Consider the following 9707-nt stretch of genomic DNA (forward strand, 5'->3'; position numbering starts at 1 on the left):
AAGGGAGATGGAAAGCAGGAAACTATAGGCCAGTTAGCCTAATATCTGTCATTGGAAAAATGTTAGAATAATTATTAAGGAAGTAGTACCAGGACAGTTAGAAAATAATAGCACAATCAGGCAGAGTCACCATGGTTTTGTGAAAGAAAAATTTTGTGTTTGAAAAATTTATATCAGAGTTCTTTCAGGGCGTAACAAGCAGGGTGGATAAAGGGGGACCAGTAGATGTGTATTTGGATTTCCAAAAGGCAATCGATAAGTGCTATATAAAAAGGTTACTGCACAGGGTAAAGGAAGGATGTTTTGAGGTAATATATTAACGTGGGATTGAGATTTGACTAACTTTCGGAAAAGTCAGCATAAAAGGGTCATTTTCAGGTTGGCAAACTGTCGTGGAGTACCACAGCAATCAGTTCTAGGACCTCACCTATTCACAACCTACATTAATGACTCAGATGAAGGGACTGAGTGTATTGTAGCCAAATTTGCTGAAGATACAGTAGGTGGGAAAACAAGTTGTGAGGAGGATACAAAGCGTCTGCAAAGGGATATGGATAGGTTAAGTGAGTGAGCAAAAATTTGGAAGATGGAGAATAATGTGGGGAAATGTGAGGTTATCCATTTTGGCCATTATCATAGAAAAGCAGAATATTATTTAAATGCAGAGAGACTGCAGAATTCTGCAGTGCAGGGGAATCTGGGTGTCCTTGTACACGAATCACAATAAGTTAACCTGCAGGTACAGCAAGCTATTAGGAAGGCAAATGGGATGCTGGCAATTGCCTTCCTAATAGCTTGCTGTACCTGCAGGTTAACTTTTTGTGATTCGTGTACAAGGACACCCAGATTCCCCTGCACTGCAGAATTCTGCAGTCTCTCTGCATTTAAATAATATTCTGCTTTTACAAGGGGCAATGGAGTATAGAAGTTGAGAAAAATTGTGAACTGTACAGGGCATTTGAGACCTTGTCTAGAGTATTGCAAACAGTTTTGGTCTCCTTACTTAAGGAGGGATGTACATGCATTGGAAGCAGTTCAGAGAAGGTTCACTTGGCTGATTCCTGGGATGAAGAGGTTTGTCTTTTGAAGAAAGGTTGAGAAGGTTGGGCCTGTGCTCGCTGAGTTTAGAAGAATGAGAGCCAATTTTATTGAACCATTTAAGATTCTGAAGGGGGCTTAACAGGGTAGGTAGATGCTGAGAAAATGTTTCTCTCTTGGGGGAATCTAGACCTAGGGAATGCAGATTAAAAGTAAGGGCCAGAATTTTCAGCTCGGCGTGTGGGCACCCGCCCAGCTTGCCCGAGCGTGGAATAGCACACAATGGCATCGGGGGGCAAGCATCCTGACGTCATCGCACGATATTTCGGCTGGTGGGCACACACGCGCGAGAGTCGGCAGCCGACTACTAAGAAGCCTATTAAGACCATTAATCAATGAATTAACCTGTATTTTTCTCTGCCCGTCCAACACTACGGTTTGGCGGGTGGGCGAATAGGCCAGGCAGCTTTTGCATTTTTTGTAAAACCTCATCCACGGGTGGGATGAGGTGTCCAACAGCATTTAAAAAAAACAATAAAATATTTCGAATATCATTGTTAACATGTCCCTCTTCATGTGACTGAGTCACATGTGGGGGACATGTTTATATCATTTCTAACATCTTTGTTTTTCGTTTTAAAAGTCTGCAGCTCCCTGATGTAGCTCTGTACCTTCAGGGAGCTTTCAGTGAGTGCACCCTCGCGCATGCACAGGCTTCAACGCTCGCGCTCCTCCCACCCTGACTCCGACAGCGCTGAGCCTCTCAGCGCGCGCTCCATGCTGGCCGGCCGTTAATTGGTCAGCCAGCATGACATCGCAGCTGGGGCCCAATGGTGGGTGACAGGCCTGTTTCAAGGCCGCTCCTGAGCCCACCCGACAAAGGGAAAATCCTGCCCAAGGACTTTCCCCTTAAGAGGGAGGTGAGTAATTTCTTCTCTCAGGGGGCCATTAATCTTTGAAATGTTCTTCCTCTGCAGAGAGCGGTAGAGGTTGGGTCATTTGATATATTCAAGGCAGTCAGATTTTTGATCGATAAGAAAGTCAAGGGTTATAGGGTCAGGGAAGAAAGTGGGGTTAAGGTAACAATCAGATCAGCCATTATATTATTGAATGGTGGAGAAGGCTCGAGTGACAGAATGGCCTACTCCAACTCCTATTTCTTATGTTCTGAAAATCTTATGATAGACGCTCCAGCAAGGGAAGCAACCTCTGAATGGCTGTTCTTATTTATTTAGCAAATGCAAATCCCCCGAAGCCAAACGATAGTCTCCTCAGTTGATGAGTTTAAGGTGGTTAGACCACCACTTAGTCTGTAGAGGGGACACTCCTCAGTCACTTGTAACATTATTTGTGTCTCTCCACAAATGAATAAGGGTTTTGTACTGGGGCACTAGCAGTGGAAGCTTGCTGCACAGGGGCTCTGGATACTCCCGAACTTGTTTATCAAGGACCATTCTTGCCATGGTAGTTCAAAGTCTGCCATTCGACAGATGGGGCTCGTCACAAGGAACTTGTGAGTGACTTCCCGCGTTTCCCATACCTTGACCCCTAGGATGTCTGCTGGTAGACCTTCCCCTTTAAGATTGCTCCGTATGGGGCAGTGAGATGGAAGGTGAGCAGTGGGTGGGTTGAACAGGTCAGCAGAGAGTGGTAAGTGAGGCTTGGCATAGATAGTTTCAACCAGCATGTGGATTTTCATCAGTCAGCAGACGTGTGATGGAATGAAGTTTGTAAGGACAGGAAGCCGGGGAGGTGTGTTGAGTGTAGTTCCAGCTATGATGTGTATTGTTGCATTCAATTGAGTGTCAACAAGATTTGTGTGATGACCTTTGCCAGACTGTCATGAAGAGATATTAATGTATATAGTGTTAGTGGAATTTTTTTTTAAAATAGGGGTTTAATCTGTGTGTGTGTGTTAATTAGATTAAAGCCAGCTAGTCTGAGTGCTTTGATGTATAACAAAAACAGAATTACCTGGAAAAACTCAGCAGGTCTGGCAGCATCGGTGGAGAAGAAATCAGTTAACGTTTCGAGTCTTCATGGCCCTTCGGCAGAACTGAAGCATAGTTAGAAGAAGGGAGAAATATAAACTGGTTTAAGGGGCGGTGGGGGGGGGGGGGGGGGGGGGGGGGAGCGGTGGGGGGTGGAGAGAGACGTTGAGGGTGTGGTGATTGTGGAGATGAGCAGATAATCAAAAGATGTCACAGACAAAAGGGTCAAAGAGGTGTTGAAGGTGGTGATATTTGTCTAAGAAAAGTGCTAATTAAGAATGGAAGACAGGATATTCAAAGTACAGCTCTAGTGGGGGTGGGGTGGGCAGACTAACAAGGTTTTAGTTTTAGATTTAAAAATAATGGAAATAGGTGGGGAAAGAAGAATCTATATAAATTATTGAAAAAAAAGGGGGGGGGTGAAGAAACGGGGTGGGGATGGGGGGAGGGGGAGTTTAAGATCTAAAGTTGTTGAATTCAATATTCAGCCTGGAAGGCTGTAAAGTGCCTAGTCGGAAGATGAGGTGCTGTTCCTCCAGTTTGCGTTGGGCTTCACTGAAACAGTAGCAACGTGGATACAAAATTGTTGCAGTAGTAACATTTTGTTTGTACAATTCAGGAAATTATTTCCACAAGCAGATTATTTTCAGTGTCATGACTTTTCTTTTCTCATACATTCTACATTCAGAGAGGAAAATCTGCCTCTTAAGTCCAGCGCTGCAATCCTTTGGGAATATTCACTTCTCAGCTTTTTGACTAAGACCAAATATAGTATCTGTTCTTATCAGTTTAATATTTGATACATTGCTGACCTGGGGGCCAAATATGAAATTGATTTTTTGGGACAGGGAGTTAGAACAGGGGCTTGCTACTTCCACTCCAAGCATCAATCTGGTATTGCAGTGCTTCCAGTTAAGGGATAGGTCAATAGAAGTTCAGTGACAGACATTTAAAAGGATATTTCAGAATACAGAGGATAGATACGTTCCAATGAGAAATAAAAATTCCAAGGGAAGGGCCTACCATCTGTGGTTAACTAAAAATGTTAAAGACCCTATCAAACTTAAAGATGAAGCATATAATTACGCAAAGACCGGTGGCAGGTCAGAAGATTGAAAAAAATATAAAGAACAGCAAAGAATGACAAAAAGATTAATAAGGAGGGAAAAATTAGAGTATGAGAGAAAGCTAACGAGGAATATAAAGATGGATAGTAAGAATTTCTATAGATATTTAAATAAGAAAAGAGTTAACAAAGTAAGCGTTAGTGCTATAGAAAGTGCATCTGGGGAATTGATAATGGAAGGTAGGGAGATGGCAGATGAATTAAACTGGTATTTTGCTTCGGTCTTCACTATAGGGGACACAAGTAACATCCCAGAAATAGCTGTAAACCAGGAAGTGGAAGGGAGGGAGGAACTCGGGAAAATTACAATCGCCAGGGAAGTGGTATTGAGCAAATTGTTGGGGCTGCGGGCTGACAAATCCCCCGGTCCAGATGGACTTCACCCTAAGGTCTTGAAAGAAATGGCTAGTGAGATAGTTGATGCATTGGTTTTAATTTTCCAAAATTCCTTAGATTTGGGGAAGGTTCCATTAGCAAATGTAACTCCTTTATTCACAAAGTGAGGGAGATAGAAAGCTAGAAGCCAGTTAGCCTAATCTCTGTCATTAGGGAAATGGTAGAAACTATTATTAAAGATGTTATAGCAGGGAACTTAGAAAAATTCAAGGCAATCAGGCAGAGACAACACGGTTTTGTAAAAGTGAAATCATGTTTAACCAATTTATTGGAGTTCTTTGAAGGAGTCACATGTGCTGTGGATAAAGGGGAACTGGTGGATGTACTGTACTTAGATTTCCAGAAGGCATTTGATAAAGTGCCACATCAAAGATTATTGCAGAAAATAAAAGCTCATGGTGTAGGGGGTAACATATTGGCATGGACAGAAGATTGACTAGCTAACAGGAAGCAGAGAGTAGGTATAAATGGGTCTTTTTCAGATTGGCAAGATGTAACAAGTGCTGTGCCACAGGGATCAGTGCTGGGACCTCAACTGTTTATTATTTATATAAATGACTTGAATTAAAGGATTGAAGGGGTGGTTGCCAAATTTGCTGATGACACAAAGATAGGTAGGAAAGTAAAAGGATGTAAGGAGACTACAAAGTGACATCGAGAGAATCATAGAATCACAGAGTTTTAACGACACAGAAGGAGGCCATTTGGCCCATCAGGTTTGCACTGGCTCTCCAAATGAGCATTATGACCTCGTGCCATTGCCCTGCCTTTTCCCCACACCCCTGCACATTGTTTTTATTCAAATAATCACCTAATGCCCACTCGAATGCTTCGATTGAACCTGCCTCCACCACACTTCCAGGCAGTGTATTACAGACCGAACCACTCATCGTGTGAAAGTTTTTTTGCAAACCACTTTAAAACTGTGCCCTCTCGTTCTTGATCCTTTTACGAGCGGGAACAGCTTCTCCCTATCTGTTCTGTGGTTAAGGTTAAGCGAATGGGCAAAGGTCTGACAAATGGAGTATAATGTGGGCAAATGTAAAACCATTTATTTTGGGAGGAAAAATAAAAAGGAATTATTACCTAAATGGTGAGAGATTGCAGAGCTTAGATTCAGAGGGATCTGGGTGTCCTAGTGCATGAATCACAGAAGATTAGTATGCAAGCGCAGAAGGTAATTAGGAAACTAATAGAATGTTATCGTTTCTTGTGAGGGGAATTGATTACAAAAGTAGGGAGGTTATACTTCAGTTGTGCAGGGCTTTGGTGAGACCACATCTGGAGTATTGTGTACAGTACTGGTCTCCTTATTTAACGAAAGATGTATATGCTTGAGATGCAGTTCAGAGAAGGTTTACTAGACTAATACCAGGAATGAGCCGGTGGTCTTATGAGGAAAGGCTGGACTGGTTAGGCTTGTATCCACTGGAATTTAGAAGAGTAAGAGGCGATTTAATTGAACCTTTAAGATCCTGAGGGGTCTTGACAGGGTGGATGTGGAGAGGATTTTTCCTCTTGTGGGAGAATCTAGAACTAGGGGTCACTGTTTAAAAATAAAGGGTTGCTCATTTAAGACAGAGATGAGGAGAATTTTTTTTTTCTCTCAGAGGGCAGTCAGCTTTTAGAACTCTCTCCTTCAAAAGGTGGTAGAAGCAGAGTCTTTGAATATTTTTAAAGCAGAGTTAGATAGATTCTTCATTAACAAGGGAGTGTAAGGTTATTGGGGGCAGGCAGGGATGTGGGGTTGAGGTTGCATCCAGATCAGCCATGATCTCATTGAATGGTGGAGCAGGCTCGAGGGGCCGAATGGCCTACTCCTGCTCCTAATGCGTATGTTCATATGTGCAGTTTTGGAGGAGATAAAGACTTGGCATTAGCTGTATGCACCATCAGTGACTGACCCCAACTAGTCAGTATTGATAAACTTTCAGTCCTTCAGACTGATACAGAGATATACTCAATTTGTTTTTAATACTTGGTACCAGTGATGCACTTGCAAGTACTGACATCCAACCATTTCGCCTTCACTAGGGTTTTCAATGTGATTGGCAGTGAGCCTAGTGAACTGAAGCTACCAGTGACTGGCTTTGATCCTTTGTTTGCTTCGTATCTTCACACATATTTTCTCCCTCTCTGGGGAATAGTGGAGAAGTGAGGCTGATTATCAAACTGTTGAAATTCAGCACAAAACTCTGGGGAGACTGTACCGTGATGGTAATGTCATTCGACAAATAAACCAGAGACCCAGGTTCATGCCCTGAGCATATGGGTTCAATGGGCTGGTGGAATTTAAATTCAATTAATGAATAAAAATCTGGAATTGAAAGCTAGTCTCAGTCATGGTGTCCATGAAACTAACTTTGAATGTTGTAAAAACCCATGTGATTCACCAATGTCCTTTAGGGCAGGAAATTTGCTGTGCATACCTGGTCTGCCCTATATGATATTCCAGGCCCACAGCAACATAGTTGACCATTAACTGGCCTCTGAAATGGCCTAGCAAGCCACTCATTTCAAAGGCAATTAGGGATGGTCGACCAATGCTGGTCTTGCCAACAGCTCCCATCCAACAAGTCCTGGAATGAGGCTTAAACCTGGATCTTCTGGCCCACAGGCTGGGGTGTTGCCACAAGGCCTCCTCTGATACCTTGTGTTCAGGCTGGACAGCACTGGCTGATAAGAGGAGTTGACATAGATAAGCCAAGGGCCAGCTCATCCTTCTAAAAGTGATCTAAGAATCTATGCTCAAAGTCTTTCTTGTTACTAGCTTTGCCCAATACAGTTTTTGACAGAAATGTTTGCAATTCTTGTGCTAATTGAGTGCTCCATACAGAATGAAAGGTAGACATACTAGCTCTTACCTTGTTAACATTTAGATGAATGATATATTTGAGTGACTTATCTGTTGGACAACAGGATCAAAGAATTTTGGACAAAGATGGGTGAGTAGAGTTGAGGTGGAGATCAGCCATGATTTAGTTAAATGGCGGAACAGGCATGAGGGGCTGAATAGTCACTATGAGTTTTTATGAGTGTGTATTACCTGGAACTGGAAGGGCAAACCAACTGGATGAGTGCTTTGACATAGCCAAGATGGACTGTGCTGTTCATCCTCAGCAAATCCACATAATGGTGATGGAGTATTTCAGTTCAGCAGACTTCAAAGAAAGCAAATGCTGGTCAAAATCAGCAGGTCTGGCAGCATCTATGGAGATAAAAACAACTTTAATGTTTCCTTAGACAACACCTTCCAAACCCATGACCAATACCATCTAGAAGGACAAGGGCAGCAGATAGATGGGAACACCACCACCTGGCAGTTCCCCTCCAAGCCACTCACCATCCTGACTTGGAAATATATCGGCCGTTCCTTCACTGTCACTGAGTCAAAATCCAGGAACTCCCTCCTTAACAGCACGGTGGGTATACCTACACCACGTGGACTGCAGGGAGGGGTTCAAGAAGGCAGCTCAGAACCACCTTCTCAAGGGCAATTAGGGATGGGCAATTAGGGATGGGCAATTAGGGATGGGCAGTTAGGGATGGGCAATTAGGGATGGGCAATTAGGGATGGGCAATTAGGGATGGGCAATTAGGGATGGGCAATTAGGGATGGGCAATTAGGGATGGCCCAGCCAGTGATGCCCACATTTCCTGAATGAATAAAAAAAAAGGTGGATCTGACGAAAAGCTAAGGAGCTGAAACGTTTACCCTGTTTCTCTCTCCATCAGATTGTCAGCAACTTTTGAATTAGATTTCAAAGACATTGAGCAGAATTTTGCCCTTGGCGTGCGGGATTGGCAGGGGCGGTCAGGAAGCTGACTGCTGAGCGCGATCCACAGCGCACCGCGATTTCACACTTGCAGACCAGTTAAGGCTCGCCCAGCGGGATACACGGGCGGCAGCACTGAGTGTTGCCTGTGTGGGCGGTGGCGGGGGGGGGGGGGGGGGGGGGGGGGTGGTGGGGGGGGGTGAGAGTGCGAGCAGGCCTAGCGCAAACTTCGCTGAATAATCTCCCTGAGGCACGGAGCTGCCCAACGCCCCCCCCAAGCTCCCGTGCAACGCCCTCCAACCTCCCTCCAACCCTCCTCCAACCTCTCCCCAAACTCCTACCAACCCCCATTCAACCACTCTCTCTTTTAAGGTGCTTTTTAGGAGTTTTTTTGAGGTATTGAAATATCGTGATAAAGCTGTGTTGCATAGCAGATATTGAAAATATATTATAGCGAGAAGCAGCGATCAGCAGAGTCTTCAGGCTTGCTGATCATGAAACAGATACAACTATGAACCATTCAGCCTTTGCTCTTTGGCCTCTTAAAAGTTCTGTCTCACAGACAAACCCGAGGGCATGGAAACAGCAGAAGCACCGGGGCCCATGATTCCTCTCCCTGGCCCTTGGGGGTGGAGAAGCAACCTTTACATTTACCAGTCCATTGAATGTGATTCATTGTACTCTGTACCCAGAAATCACTGAGTCTGCAGCACAAGCAACAGGTTACAGGCTGGGTCAGACTCTGTCAGCATTTGTATTTAATATAGAACACAAGCACATGGGCCTAAGTGTGCGGCCAGCTGCCCAATGCCAATGAATGAAACCATCACACCTGAGCCCAGGTGAGCGGATGAGACTGTGCAGAAGGCTTGAGGATGAAATTGGTCTTCGACCGTCGCGCATAAGCAGGCTGGCAATGAATCCATTGCTGAAAAGGAAACCGGGTGTGGTGTTACAACAGGCGGCCATGAGTCTTTTTGCACTCCTAGAGAAGACTGGTTTCACGATCACTTTCTATCTCAGTGAAATAGAAGCCCGAAATTCGGGAAACAGACTTGGGTTGTCATTTCCAAGAGACCCCCGAGGTAGAAAGTGGCAACTCAAAGGATGGAGAAGGAAAATAGAAACTGCTGTCACTACTTGTTATCTGGGCAGCTCAATTGGATTTCTGCCTTTGACTCCCTCATGGATATCCATTATCCAATGTCTGTTAGCCTATACGGTAGGTGTCTGCACTGGAGTGCTGCTTTGGGCTGCAGTAAAGTGCTTAAGTTGGAGTTTGCTGACTGAGGGAATTTAAGGGTTAATTTCTATCTAAAGTCTGGTCATTCTTTAATTTAGTAATTAACTAAAAGTTGCTGTTTGGGTTGAAAGAAGGTG

The 9707-nt window shown here is 44.1% G+C and overlaps 1 non-coding gene across 1 annotated transcript; it reads left to right on the forward strand.

Moving 5' to 3' along the window:
* Positions 1-3765: 3765 nt before the first annotated feature.
* On the forward strand, positions 3766-3957 carry LOC144682338 (U2 spliceosomal RNA). The gene has a single exon (XR_013576993.1). It is a non-coding gene; the product is annotated as a U2 spliceosomal RNA (small nuclear RNA).
* Positions 3958-9707: the final 5750 nt, after the last annotated feature.

The sequence above is a fragment of the Cetorhinus maximus genome, chromosome 6 (genome assembly GCF_964194155.1).
Source record: "Cetorhinus maximus chromosome 6, sCetMax3.hap1.1, whole genome shotgun sequence".
NCBI classification, from domain to species: domain Eukaryota; kingdom Metazoa; phylum Chordata; class Chondrichthyes; order Lamniformes; family Cetorhinidae; genus Cetorhinus; species Cetorhinus maximus.